Source organism: Macaca mulatta, chromosome 11, assembly GCF_049350105.2.
Source record: "Macaca mulatta isolate MMU2019108-1 chromosome 11, T2T-MMU8v2.0, whole genome shotgun sequence".
NCBI classification, from domain to species: Eukaryota; Metazoa; Chordata; class Mammalia; order Primates; family Cercopithecidae; genus Macaca; species Macaca mulatta.
Genome location: NC_133416.1, coordinates 22,750,610 through 22,765,016, shown reverse-complemented (window position 1 = coordinate 22,765,016; position 14,407 = coordinate 22,750,610). Strand labels below are relative to the sequence as shown.

General features: G+C 33.9%; 1 long non-coding RNA gene across 1 annotated transcript; it reads left to right on the top strand.

The window, feature by feature from the left end:
- Positions 1 to 366: 366 nt before the first annotated feature.
- Positions 367 to 9,017, top strand: LOC144332684 (uncharacterized). The gene is made up of 4 exons (XR_013400656.1): positions 367 to 513; positions 3,551 to 3,650; positions 4,723 to 4,824; positions 8,870 to 9,017. It is a non-coding gene; the product is annotated as an uncharacterized LOC144332684 (long non-coding RNA).
- Positions 9,018 to 14,407: the final 5,390 nt, after the last annotated feature.

Genomic DNA, 14,407 nt, shown 5'->3' with positions numbered 1-14,407 from the left:
AATGCTAAACTGAGTTAATCTCTCTGAATTCCATCTTTTACCCCCACCACTGACCTGAAAATATTCAGGTACAACGAAGGCGGTACTTTAGAGACAAAAGTCTCCAATGGTGTTTCCAAAAATTCATTAACAGTATGGTTATGGTTTAAAATGTTTCTGAAAACTCAACACCTAGTAGAAAAACATTTCTAATCAATGTTGCTGAATATGGACATTTTTTAACTCATTAGCTAGTCAAATGAAACTAAAAACTGAACCTGGTTCCAACTTTTTTACCTTAGGGGAAGTAGAACGTGTTGGTGAAAATGAGACTAGAGAAAAATGAAAGCAGATTTATAACACTCTACATTCAGGAAAACACATGACTGAGTCTGTTGTATGCAACATGGCTTGCTGAAAGTGCTCTAAAGTAGGAGACAGGAGAGAAAGAGAAAAAGTCTACTCTGAGCTCAGGCAGTAACTGACTGGTGTAAACTCCCTGGCCTTTATGTGGAGGGACCGTAAAACAAAAAGGTAAGACATGCTTATCTTTTCATCCAACTCTAGAATATTACACTATTTATCTATTTTTTTTTTCATTTTAGTTTAGTGAGAAAAAAATACCCAGAAGAATAAATGTTTAAAATTTAATCAAATCATGTGTTTTAGTTAAGCAGCATACTAAATAATTGAAAGTATTTATTAAAAAAAAAATAGGAAGACCAAAATAAAATAATTAGGTATTACAAAATAAATCACTTTTTAAAAATATTTTTAAAAACCAACATTTCTAAAGTCTTGTAACTCAAAGTATGAAATGTAAATCAGCAGCATCACTGGAATCACTTGGAAGCTTATTAGGAGTTTAATAGAAATATAAAATCTCAGGTCCCAAACAAAACTGACTGTATTTAATCTACATTTAGCCATGGTCCTTCAATAAATCTTATGTCTGTTGAATTTTAGAAATTATAGAAATGTCTGTTGGTTTAAATAACTCCAATGAAATGGTTTCCAATATATAACTTAGGAAATTAATTTAGCTGAAATTCATTTCCAAGGAGTACGTCTCTTATTGTTATCCTTGTTCAAATGGCTAAGACAAGTTTAAGTTTGACTGTCCATACATATCTAATTCTTTCTGAAATTTTCCACATATAAATATATTTGTGGGAACAAATTTTGTTTTGTCAAATAAAAGGGATCCAATCAGCTGATTTTAGGAAAAGACACTCTAGAAATAAACACCACAGTTTAGAAAGCACCTTCATAAGTGAAAAGTTTCATTCTCATCATTGAGACCTTGCCCTGGTGTGCTGTCATGAAAAAGGGTTTTCTTTTTGTCAACTGTGTATTTTTTTTCCAGCTCACAACAAAACCCAGCTCATATTCCACCATTCACGGGCTTTTTAACAAAAAAGCCTCGCCTTCACACTCTTTCTCTTGTAACACTTTACAGCACCTCTTGCTCAGGCAACTGCTCTAAGAAAAGTCAGTGAGGAAATGGTCAATCTGCACTCTGTGATTTAGGAGACTTGAAAAAAAAAAACATTAAGAAGAATCACAGAGGAAAGATGTGATGATGAAGATAAGGAAGGAATAAGGGAACAGGACCAGGTGATACTTGATAGGAAATCTCAAGAAAAGCATTTAGTGAGTAAACTCAGATGCATAAAGTTGCATAAAAATAAAGCTTTTCCATTCTATGTCATCTTACAAATTTTACTAAAGAATTTGTATTCTGGATAATAGCTTTGGGGTTGTAAATACAAGAAATAGAGATTACAATATAGTTTTTGTTTATTGAAGGGTATAGTGACTTTCAGTTTTTAAAATGACAAATGTTTATGTTCACTATTGTTTATTCATTCAATCATGCATTCTTCAGTAAATATTTATTGGGTGAACTGTGTTCCAGTGAAACAAATAACAAATAGACAAAGACCCCTGCCCTCAAGGACCTTTTTTTTTTTTTTTTTTGAGATGGAGTCTCACTCTGTCTCCCAAACTGGAGTGAAGTGGCGCTATCTTGTCTCACTGCAACCTCTGCCTCCCATGTTCAAGCAATTCTCCTGTCTCAGCCTCCTGAGTAAGCTGGGACTATAGGTGCACACCACCCCCCCGGGCCAATTTTTGTATTTTCAGTAGAGATGGGGTTTCACTATATTGGTCAGGCTGATCTCGAACTCCAGCCCTCAGGTGATCCACATGCCTCAGCCTCCCAAAGTGCTGGGATTACAGGGTGAGCCGCGGTGCCTGGCCACTGGAGCTTGTGTTTGAATGGGGTTGGTGGAGATGAGGAGAGCCAAAAATAGGCTATAAACAAAATAAATAACTGCTAGAGGATTCTATTATAAACCACATCAACAATTCACTTTCACTTTATTCCACATGCACTGAGAATAAGTATTTCAAGCAGTGAAGGGAATACAGTGTACAGTAATATACAAGAAGAAACTAATAGTTCCTTTTAAAGTCCTTAGCAATTAAGTGAAGGAGATGTAACTGCAACATAGGTAAATATTATAAAAGATTATTCCAAGTGGTTTAAAAAAATGCATTCTAAAAGGTTTCAGGGGACTCAGAGGAAAAAAATTTTTATTTAAATAAATGAGATGACAAGAAATGAGGAAATGGAATATTCCTTCAGAGAAAGGAAGTGCTAATTTTAAAGCTTAAATAATAGATGTGACAAGTCGTGCTTAAAGAAAATATTTCAACTGTGTAATAAAAATACATTTCCCAAGTTGAAAAATATATTTTAAAAATCTGGCCGATTTCAAACTTCAAAGAATGAAGGCTCTGAGCTTTGACTAATCCAAAAGGAATATTTATATAAGGTTTTATAAACGGCTGTATCCTTGTTTTGAGCCTATTTCTTTTCTGCCATGTACCTCTACTTTCACTGTTGGTATCACTCAGCAACTGTGTTTTTGTGAAGTATAAATTCAAATTCCAATTGAAGTTTCTTAGTGGGCTTAGAAGTTGTTTCATTTGTTAGTGAAATCACTGGTTTTTTTTTTTTTTTTCTTGTTGTTGTTTGTTTTTTTGTTTTTTTTGAGATGGAGTCTCGCTCTGTCGCCCAGGCTGGAGCGCAGTGGCATGATCTCGGCTCACTGCAAGCTCCGCCTCCCGGGTTCACGCCATTCTCCTGCCTCAGCCTCCCGAGTAGCTGGGACTACAGGTGCCCGCCACAACGCCCGGCTAATTTTTTGTATTTTTAGTAGAGACGGGGTTTCACTGCTTTAGCCAGGATGGTGTGGATCTCCTGACCTCGTGATTCACCCGCCTCGGCCTCCCAAAGTGCTAGGATTACAGGCGAGAGCCACTGGGCCCTGCCAAAATCACTTTTAAAGTATAGGGCACTGTTACATAAAGGTGGAGATTGCTTTAAAACTGCCAATCTAATACAAAACCAAGGTTTGAAGAGGATAAATCATGAGTAAAACACCCAGCAATAAAGGCCTCCGTTGTTAGTTTGATGTTTTCTTAAGGGCTTTAAGATGAATTCATTTTTATTTTCAAAAAAATAATAATAATGGGTTTTACTTCATTGTTTTTTTACTTTAAGCAGTAGAAGGACAAACGAGGAAAGTCAGTGTAACGACAATGAAGAAACTGCATGTGTACAGGAAGTGTAGAGAAAGACTTCAAATTCCAGCGGGCAATGGGTGAGGCAATAAATAAGAGATCAATACAGAAATGGTATTAACAGTTAACTTTTGTATTATGTTTCACAGCCCACAAATGCTTTTGCATACCGTGTTATTTAACTCAACACAACTCTTTACTTTCACTAATAATTTATTATCTATTAGTCAGTGTTATTCATGAAATAGACTGAATTAAATACCACTGTTGCCTATGGCTAAACCTTGAATATTTTTATTTTAAGTTATTTCTTTCAGATGGAAGGATGACAACAAACTTCTCAAATGCCTCATCCACAAAATCTAATCTCATGCAATGATATGGATTGTTAGTGACACAAATGGGTGTACAAACATTTCAACTGCAGAAAACCTACCCCAAACTGACTTCAACCAACATGACTCCAAAGATATAGAGGCAAAGCTTGCTTTAGGACTTGTAAAATATCCCTAAGATCTTGCTATGGGCTCCATATGCTTTGTAGTGCCTCTATATTCAGGCTGCAGTAGGAAGGTCCCAGCAACTGAGTACTGCCACATCATGGCAGCACCCAGTCCATCAAAATATAGTCTGCTTTCTGGCTAATTTAAAAACAAACTCCAGAATTTCTGTTCTGGAGAACAGAACACTAATGTTCTGATGGTAAAAAGTATGGAGGTTACTGGCAAAAGCAACAAGTATCTATTACATCAAAATGCTGCACATAAGAGTGCTTCACACTCTGCTATTTTGTTCTCTCCATGACTAGTCTATTTCTTCTCCAGTCCATCTTATCTGCTGATACCAGATTAATTTTCGTAGAGGACAGACTTATTCATGTCACATCTTTGTCCAGAAACCTTAAAAGTTCCCTGTGATTTATGGAACAAATGTCAGACTTCTTAGCCTGACATTTAATGTCCTTCACAATCTGGTCATGCCCAACTCATCTAACCATTCTTATCTCCAGCCTTTGCTTCTGCTGTGTGCTTTACAAAATGTGTTTTCTTACCCTCTCTATTGTCTAAATTGTACTGACAGTGTAATAAGTAAAGCAAATGGCATGTTTTGTTATGAAGCTGAAAGTAATTTTGTCCTCCTTTCAACTCCCAGAATTGCAAACCTCTGCCACAGTACCCACTACTTTCTACTTGACTCTGTTATTTCTGGATTTGCCTACCAGAGTCCATATTCCTCACTGAAGATGGAGTTTAGGTATTATACATCTTTGCTACTTTTTAAAAAACAAAGAACTTTGTACTTAATAATATGCATTTTGTAAATAAACTAATAAATATAGAGTATTCATAAGAAATAACTGATCCTAGAGCCTCTCTATTTAGGCAGAATTTTTTTTATATTGTAAACAAAGTGTTGTCAAATCATTCATTCATTTGTTCAGTCTTTCATTTGTTCAGCCTTTGTTCATTGCAAACCCTGTGCTAGATACTGTGCAAAGTTGATGGAAACACAAAATTCAATGGCTTGGTTCTCATTCTCAAGGAACTGAAAGTGTAGGTGGAAAACAACAAATGTAATTACAATACAATGGAATAAAATGATGTGGGAACACAGAGGAAAATATAAATTATGTCATAGAAATTCTTTTAAACTTTTGCAAAAAAGGAAACATTTGAGGTGTAAAGAAAAAGAAAAAAATAGCAGATATTAACCAAAAAAAAAATTCGTGTTTGGGAATTTTGAGAGTTTAATGTAGTGAACGTAGACTGTACTTTGGTTTAGAGGGGAAGAAGACATTGAAAGGATTTATCAAAGCCTGCTTAAGAAAGGCTTTATATTTCATTAAAAAGAGTTTACATTTCTTCACGTAGGTAATTGGGCAATAGCCAAAAGTTTGAGGCTAAAGATTGGTATCAGATTTATACACTAGAAGGCAATATAGAGAATGGCCTTGGAGATAGGAAAAGAGGGATCAGAAGACGATTTGAAGGTGAGTAAAACTTTGAAGATTCTAGCATAGAAAACAGGATATATATTAATGTCATTAATTAAGGGAATACAAAAATATAACAGATTCTGGGGATGGGAAAAATGATCACGTTGAATCTGAGATTTATGGAACGTTCAGGTGGAGATATCTAATAGGTGAGATGAGTGACAAGAAATAATGACTGCCTTTTCTATACTGGTTGTGGAAAAAACGAAAATGTTTTAAAAGTAAAACAGAAAGTGTGTAGTCTAACATACAATACAAATTACTTTTGTACATTTTCAAGGTAGGGAAAAACATAATTTGCCAGTTGGCTCATGCTACACCATGAGGAAAGGAAATTAACAAACTAATTTGTTAATGGAAAAGAGATGAATAAATAACTAAATTTATAATTTTTAAGAGAAGGTTGATCCAAGTTGTTCAGGAAGGTGACTTCAAGTTTCTAGACTGGATGAACTCTCATTTGGTTAGTAAATCCCTGAAGACTGATATTTTGGGAAACATTTTTCGGTCTTTTCTATTGGGACTTTATCATGTTTTTCTTCACATTTACTTTCTGGAATTTTACTCCAATAACCGTAACTTTCTGTGTACCAGAAAAACTTACTCAGTAGTTTGGTTGTTGGAAAAGGTCACATTAATGTTATTTTCAGTAATTTTGATGGAAGCCATCAAAACCACACACAAAAAAAAGATAAGCTATAAGTTAAGAATTATTTTGGTTTCTCTGAAGGAATTATATTAATCTTATATACTATATAATGAGGAAGTTTTATATGCAGGTTAAATATTGGTCATTTACAAACTTAAAATGATTAGCCCTTATTTACTTATACACACTTGGAAAAATAATCTTCTTATATATTAAAATATACTCTTGAATAGCTGAGCCGTTGGCAAACATTAAAAACTGGGCAGTTAACTGTTCTACACTTTACCGATGAAACTGTGACAGCAGCAGAAGTTGGAGTCTGATGTGAATATATTAGGCTTGCCAAGTTAATTAAATTTAACCAAAAGCATTTCTAAGACAAAATCCCACCCTACAGGACCTTATACTCAATTATAATAATTAAATATGATATAAGTTTAAGAGAATAAAAAGACAAGCCACATATGGGAGAAAATATTTGTAAAACACATATTTAATAAAGTTCTTATATTCATATATAAAAAACCCTTTAAACTTAACAATAAAAAAAACCACCCAATTAAAAAGTGGAAAAAAGATCTGAACAGATATCTTACCGAAGAAGTATATCGGATTGGCAAATAAGTATATGAAAATATGCTCAATATCATGTCATCAGAGAATTATAAATTAAAACAATGGAAAACCATTATACATTTATTAGAATTGCTAATATGGAGAATATTGATAGCACTAAATGCCAGTGAGGACATTGAGGAACAGTACCTTTCATTCATTGCTGATAAGAATGGAAAATGGTATAGCCACTTTGGAATACACTTTGGCAGTTTCTTCTGAAACTAAACATAGTATTACCATAGGATCCAGCAATCACACTCCTAAATATTTAGCCAAATGAGTTGAAAACTTGTATCCAAACAAAAACCTGCACACAGATATTTATAGCAATTATTTGTTTATTTATTTATTTATTATTTATTGAGACGGAGTCTGGCTCTGTTGCTCAGGCTGGAGTGCAGTAGCCCATCTCAGGTCACTACAACCTCCACCTCCCAGGCTGAAGTGATTCTCCTGCCTCAGTCTACCAAGTAGCTGGGACTACAGGCGCCTGCCACCATGCCTGGCTAATTTTTGTATTTTTAGTGGAGACGGGTTTTCACCATGTTGGCCAGGATGGTCTTGATCTCTTGACCTCGTGATCTGTCCTCCTTGGCCTCCCAAAGTGCTGAGATTACAGGCATGAGCCACTGCACCAGGCCCTTTATACCAATTTTATTTGTAATTGCTAAAATTTGAAAGCAACCAAGATGTCTTTCAATAGCTGAATGGATAAACAAATTGTGATATATCCACGCAAGGTAATATTATTCAGTGATGAAACGAAACAAGCTACCCAGTCACAAAAAGACATGGAGAAAACTTATATTCACATTTCTTAGTGAAAGCAGCCTGACTGAAAAGGCTACATACTGTGTGATTCCAGCCATATGACTGCTATGGTTTCAATGTACCTCCCAAAGTTTATGTGTTGGAAACTTAATCCCCGTTGTAACAATGTGAGAGGTAGGACCTTTAAGAGCTGATTTGGTCATGACGAATCTGTTCTCATAAACAGATTAATGCCGTTATTGTGGGAGTGGGTTGGTTATCTCGGGAAGGGGTTCCTGATAAGGGGATGAGTTCAGCCCCTATTTTCTCTTTGTCTTGTGCACTCGCTTGCCTTTCCACTTTCCACCATAGAATGATGCAAAAAGCTGGCCCTCACCAGATGGCCAAGCAGATGCTGGCATCATGCCCTTGAACTCCCCAGACTCTAGAACTGTGATCCAATAAATCTCTTTTATCTCTAAGTTATGTAGTCCATGGTATTCTGATATAGCAGGAGAAATGGGACTAAGACAATGACATTCTGAAAAAGGTGAAACTATGCAGACAGTAAAAAAGATCTGGGGTTAGGAGAAAGGGAGGGGTGAAGAGATAGAGCATAGGGGAGTTTGGGGGGAGAAGTAAAAGCATTCCGTATAGTATCATAATGGTGTACACATGACGTTATGCATGGGCAACACCTATAAAACTGTACAACACAAAGAGTGAATGCGAATGTAAACTATGAACTTTAGTTAATGATAATGTATTAATATTCATTCGTCAATTGTAATAAATGTACTACACCAATACAAGATGTTAATAATAGATGAAAAGGAGAGTAAAGAAGGAGGAAATGTTTGGGAACCTCTGTACTTTCTGTTTAATTTTTTTGTAAGCCTAAAACTGCTTTAAAAATAAAGTCTATTAATTTAAAAACAATAATATTAGTGACTCCATTATTTATGCTCTAAGAAATGGAAATAAATAGCATGGTAATGTGAAGGATTCCAACTAGAGGTATTTATGAAGGCTTCATGGAGGTGGTGAAATTTAAGATATGTGTTGAAGAATGAGCTAAATTTAATGAGAACAAGTAAAATAAACAAGAAATATTTTATTAGGCAGCACTTCATAAACATAACTCTGTGGAATGACGGTAACTCAGACCGGGATGTGTTATGTTATATTGAGAAACAAAGGTGGCATAGCAGCAAGTGACAATGTTTAAGTATTATTCTTCTTATATAATTTATCTCAATATAATAATATTTTTTCTTACTTCAAAGGTGTGGAAAAAGTCTACATGCAAAGTAACTACTAATGAAATTTGTGAAGATGTTAAAATCAACAAATTAATCACCCTTATCTTGAGAATATTTTTCCCTTTGCTAATGTTGACATCTTTACTTAATTCTTGTATTTCTCTTTCCTTTTATTGCCAAAAATTTTAAATAAATGAGCTATATTCAGTTCCTCAGTAGCAATACTTTATTATTGCACATGTATTTTAATGGCATCTTATGTGTCAGATTCAAAGGTCTTCATCCATTCTCATTTTTCTTCACACTTTTTGAGTTCTCACTCCTATTCACCATAAATTTTTCTTGAAAGCTTCTTTATCCCCAAATTTCAAAATACTGGAGGATTCTTCTCCTCAATTCTGCCTCTCTCTTTTGGTAATAACTCCTAAATTGATACAACACCCACGTTGCACTCTCTGATTGCTGTGCTGTGAGTATGCAAGTATGAATAAGACAGGTTTCTGGGACCTCCCAATCTAGCGAAATGCAAGAGCATGGGGCCTATCTGCTGTGAGAGGCATAACCAAAGCACTAAGGTGGAACTGATGCTGGCCTAATAAATATGTGGGGGGAGGCAGCATGGGAACAGGGAACAGCAAATGGAAAATTGTGGTAATAACAACCTGTGATATGTCAGAAACTGGGTGAGAAATTTATCAAGGCTAGAGCTTAAAGGTAGATAAAAAGTTGAAGATCAGGAGAGCTGAAAAGAAGACTGAGGACTGAGTTGTAAAGGATTTTACTCTTTATGCAAATATATTTGCTCTTTAATGAACACAGTCAGTGCTCAATAAGTGCTGGGTAAAAGTATCAATAAATCATTTGACTAACTAGCATGTGTTGAATAGGAAGTGAAAAATAAATGATCTCTGATTATGAGAAACATAATATGTAGTTGGAGGGAAAACAGTTTATAGGATGAGAAAACATAGAATACTACAAAATTATACAAGGCACATAAGTATGGGAGAAAAGAGTATTAATCAATGTGTATATACTGACTATTAGTCCTTGAATGCCAAGTAGGCTTTGGGTAGGGTCAGAAGAGAAAGGATGACATTTAGGTAAATGGAAAAGCTCAAACAAAGACATAGCTGAAAATTGGCCAAGAATGGAATAAGAATAATACTGGCATTGGGCTACATGAATAACTACTGTGTGTTGGGAAATGTAATAGTCATTGATGTTTGCAATAGCCAGCAACCAAGCTGGCCACAAAGAGTCCCATTCTCATATTTATTAGCAAGATGAAAAAAAAAGGGATAAAGTAGAATCAAAATTGAAGGTATCAAAGACACAGGCAGAATGAGCATCATATTTATAGGGTGCCATCAATAGAATAAACAGAAAAGGGGAAAAATTTAGGGTTATTCAGCGTAAAACTCAACTATACTTAATTCATGGCTCCCTATGTCTCAATTAGAACTCTAAAAAGTTCTAGCTGAGGATTTAAAAATATCCAAAGACCAGAACGCTGGCAGATATAGTCTTCCCTGAGTATCCTGCTGACCTCCCTGAATAAGCCTTTTATCATTTTGTCTTCTTTGTCACTATGGCATATTTAAGTTTAGATAGTTTTCTTCCTTCCACCCTTCCTTCCACTGACCATCTGCTCTGTATATTATTATGCTCCATAAATGCCTCTCTCCTCTTTTATGTTTATTGAAGTCCTAACCATTTTTTATGGTCAAACTGAAGTCATACTTCTACTAAATCTTAACCAACAACTCCTTAGGACTCTTACTGCAAATTATATTATATTATAATATATTATTATATTATATTATCATATATTATTATATTATATTATAATATATTATTATATTATATTATATTATTATATTATATTATAATATATTATTATATTATATTATAATACATTATTATATTATATTATAATATATTATTATATTATATTATAATACATTATTATATTATATTATAATATATTATTATATTATATAATTTGCACTTACCTGCTAAGCTAAAATTCAGGATACACTGTGTTGGCAAGGCTGTAGAGAGGAGCTCTCATGAGTTTATGGTGAGAGAGTAAATTATACAATCCCTACTATGGAGGCTAGTTGGCAGCAATGATCAAAATTCAAATGTGTATACCCTTTGGCACCATAATTCTATTCCCAGAAATTTGTCCTAGACATATACTACTACACAGGTAAAATTACATATGTACATAGTCAGTGTGACATTATTTATAAAAGGAAAATAAAGAAAACACCCTAAATTTCCATCAATAAATCAAAGAAATTATGGTATATTCATAAAAGGGAATATTTTGCAATTGCCAAAAATAAAAAGAACAAGGAAATACTTTATGCATGTATTAATATGGATTAATATGGATTTATATGGAAATAATTTTAAGATGCAAAACCATATACAATATAAGCTAGAAGAATGGAACAGAAAATTCATTCCAGTACTATTGGGTAAAAACTAGTGGTGAAAAAGTCATGTTCCAGATCTTAGAGAAAAGGCTTTTAGTTTCCCCCCCTTTAGTTTGATACTAAATGTGGGTCTGTTCCATATGGCTTTTATTATGTTTAGGTATGTTTCTTCTATACCCACTTTTTGATAGTTTTTATAATGAAGGAATGTTGAATTTTATTAAATACATTTTCAGCATCAGTTTAAATGATCATATGGTTTTAGTCCTGCATTCTGTTAATATGATGTATCATGTTGATTGACTTGCAACCATGCTTGCATCCCTGGAATAAATCCCACTTGGTCATGATGAATTATCTTCTTCTTGTATTGTTAATTTCACATTGCTTGTATTACATTGAGGATTTAAGCATCAATATTGATGAGGAATATCAGCCTGTAGTTTTCTTTTTTGATGTGTCTTTGTCTGTTTTTGGTATCGTGGTAATACTGGCCTCATTGAATGAATTTGGACATATTACCTCCTCCTCTATCTTTTAGTTTGAGTAGGATTGGTATAAGTTTTTCTTTAACTGTTCGGTAGAATTCAGCAGTGAAGCCATGGGTTATGGGCTTTTCTTTGCTGGAAGACTTTTTATTACAGCTTCGATCTCACTACTTGCTATTGATCTGTTCAGGTTTTGGATTTCTTCATGGTTCAATCTTGGTAGCTTGTATATGTCTAGGAATTTATCCATTTCCTCTAGATTTTCAAATTTATTGGCATAAATAATTGCTCACAGTAACCATTAGTGACCCTATGAATTTCAGCAGTTTCTGCTGTGATGTCTCCTTTTTCATCTCTGATTTCATTTATTTGGGTCTTCTCACTGTTTTTCTTAGTTAGTCTGGCTAAAGGTTTGTTGATTTTATTTATGTTTTCCAAAAAAAAACATGTTTTTACTTCGTTGATTTTGTATGGTTGTCTTCATTTCAAGTTCATTTATTTCTGGCATATTATTTATTATTTTCTTTTCTTTTACCAATTTTAGGTTTGGTTTGCTCTTGCTTTCCTGTTTCTTTAAGATGCATTGTTGGGTTGTTTATTTGAAGTTTTTCTTCTTTTTTGATGTAGGCATTTATAGCTACAAATTTCCCTCTTAGTACTGCTTTCACTGTAGCCCATAAGTTTTGTTATGTTGTGTTTCCATTATCATTTGTTTCAGGAAATTTTTAAATTTCCTTCTTAATTTCTTTACTGACCCACTGGTCATTCAGAAACACATTAATTTCCATGTGTTTGTGTAATTTCTGAAACTCCTCATTATTGATTTCTAGTTTTAATCCACTGTGGTCAGAGAAGACGCTGGATATTATTTCAATTTTTAAAATGTTTTAGAACTTGTTTTGTTAACCTAATATATGGTCTATTCTTGTACAGGGGAGTAGAATGTGTCTTCTACAGCCACTGGATGAAATGTTCTGTAAATATTTATTAGGTCCATTTGGTCTTCAATGCAGATTCAGTCTGATGTATCTTTGTTGCTTTTCTGTGTGGAGGATCTGTCCAATGCTGAAAGTGGGGTGTTGACATTTCCAGCTATTATTGTACTGGGATTTCTTCTTTGTCTCTTCTTACAGTTTTTCTCTTGAAACCTCTTTTGTCTGATATAAATATAGCTACACTTGCTCTTTTTGGGTTCCATTTGTGTAAAATATCTTTTTCCATTCCTATATTTTCAGTTTATGTGTATCTTTAGAGATGAAGTGTGTTTCTTGCAGGCAAAAGATCGTGGGATTTTGTTTTTATATCCATTCAGCCAGTCTGTGTCTTTTGATTAGATAGTTTAGCCCGTTGTTGGTTATAATTTAATATTATTATTGATAAAGAAGTACATACTGTTGCCATTTTGTTATTTGTTTTGTAGTCTTATCTTCTTTATTTCCTTCCTTCCTGTCTTCCTTTTAGTGAAGGTGATTTTCTCTGGTGGTATGTTTTAATTTCTTACTTTTTATTTTTTAAGTATCTGTTGTTTGCTTTTTGATTAGCAGTGATCATGAGACTTGCAAATGCTATGTCATAACCCATTATTTTAAACTGACAGCAGCTTAACACTGTTTGCATAAAAAACAAGCAAGCAACAAGACAACTAATAAACTCTACACTTTAACTTCTTCCCATTGCTTTTTAACTTATTGTTGTTCCCTTTATGTTTTCTTGTACTTGTCTATGTCTTGAAAAATTGTTGTAGTTATTATTTTTGATTGATTGACCTGTTATTTTTGATTGATTAACCTGTTTGTCTTTCTACCTAAGAGTTTTCATTGTTATAATATTCTGTTTTTCTAAGTACTTATTATTAACTGTGAGTTTTGTACCTTCAGGTAATTTCTCATTGTTCATTAACATCCTTTTCTTTCTTATTGAAGTACTGTCTTTAGCATTTTTTTTTTTTTGTAGGACAGGTCTGGTGTTGATGAAATCCCTCAGCTTTTGTTTGTCTGGGAAAGTCTCTATTTCTTCTTCGTGTTTGAGAAATATTTTTTGCTGGATATACTATTCTAGGGTAAAAGTATTTTTCCTTCAGCACTTTAAATATGTCATTCCAAACTCTCCTGGCCTGTAAGATTTCCACTGAAAAGTCTGCTGCCAAATGTAGTAGAGCTCCATTGCATGTTATTTGTTTCTTTTATCTTGCTTCTTTTGGATCCTTTCTCTGTCCTTTATTTTTAGGAGTTCGATTAGTAGTCTTCTTTAGGTTAAATATGCTTAGTGTTCTACAACCTTCTTGTACTTAAATATTGATATCTTTCTCTGGGTTTGGAAAGTTCTCTGTTATCCCTTTGAATACTTAATATTCTCATTCTCTCTCTTTCTGTCTTCCTGCCTCTTCTTTAAAGCCAACAACTATTAGATTTGTCCCTTTGAGGTGATTTTCTAAATCTTCTAGGCATATTTCATTTTTTAATTTCTTTTTCTTTTTTTCCCTCTGACTCTGTGTGTTCACATTGTCTTTAAGCTCACTAATCCTTTATTCTTCTTGATCAATTCTGCTGGTTAGAGACTCTGATATATTCTTTAGTATATCAATTGCATTTTTCAACTCCAGAGTTTCTGCTGCTTTTCAGTTATTT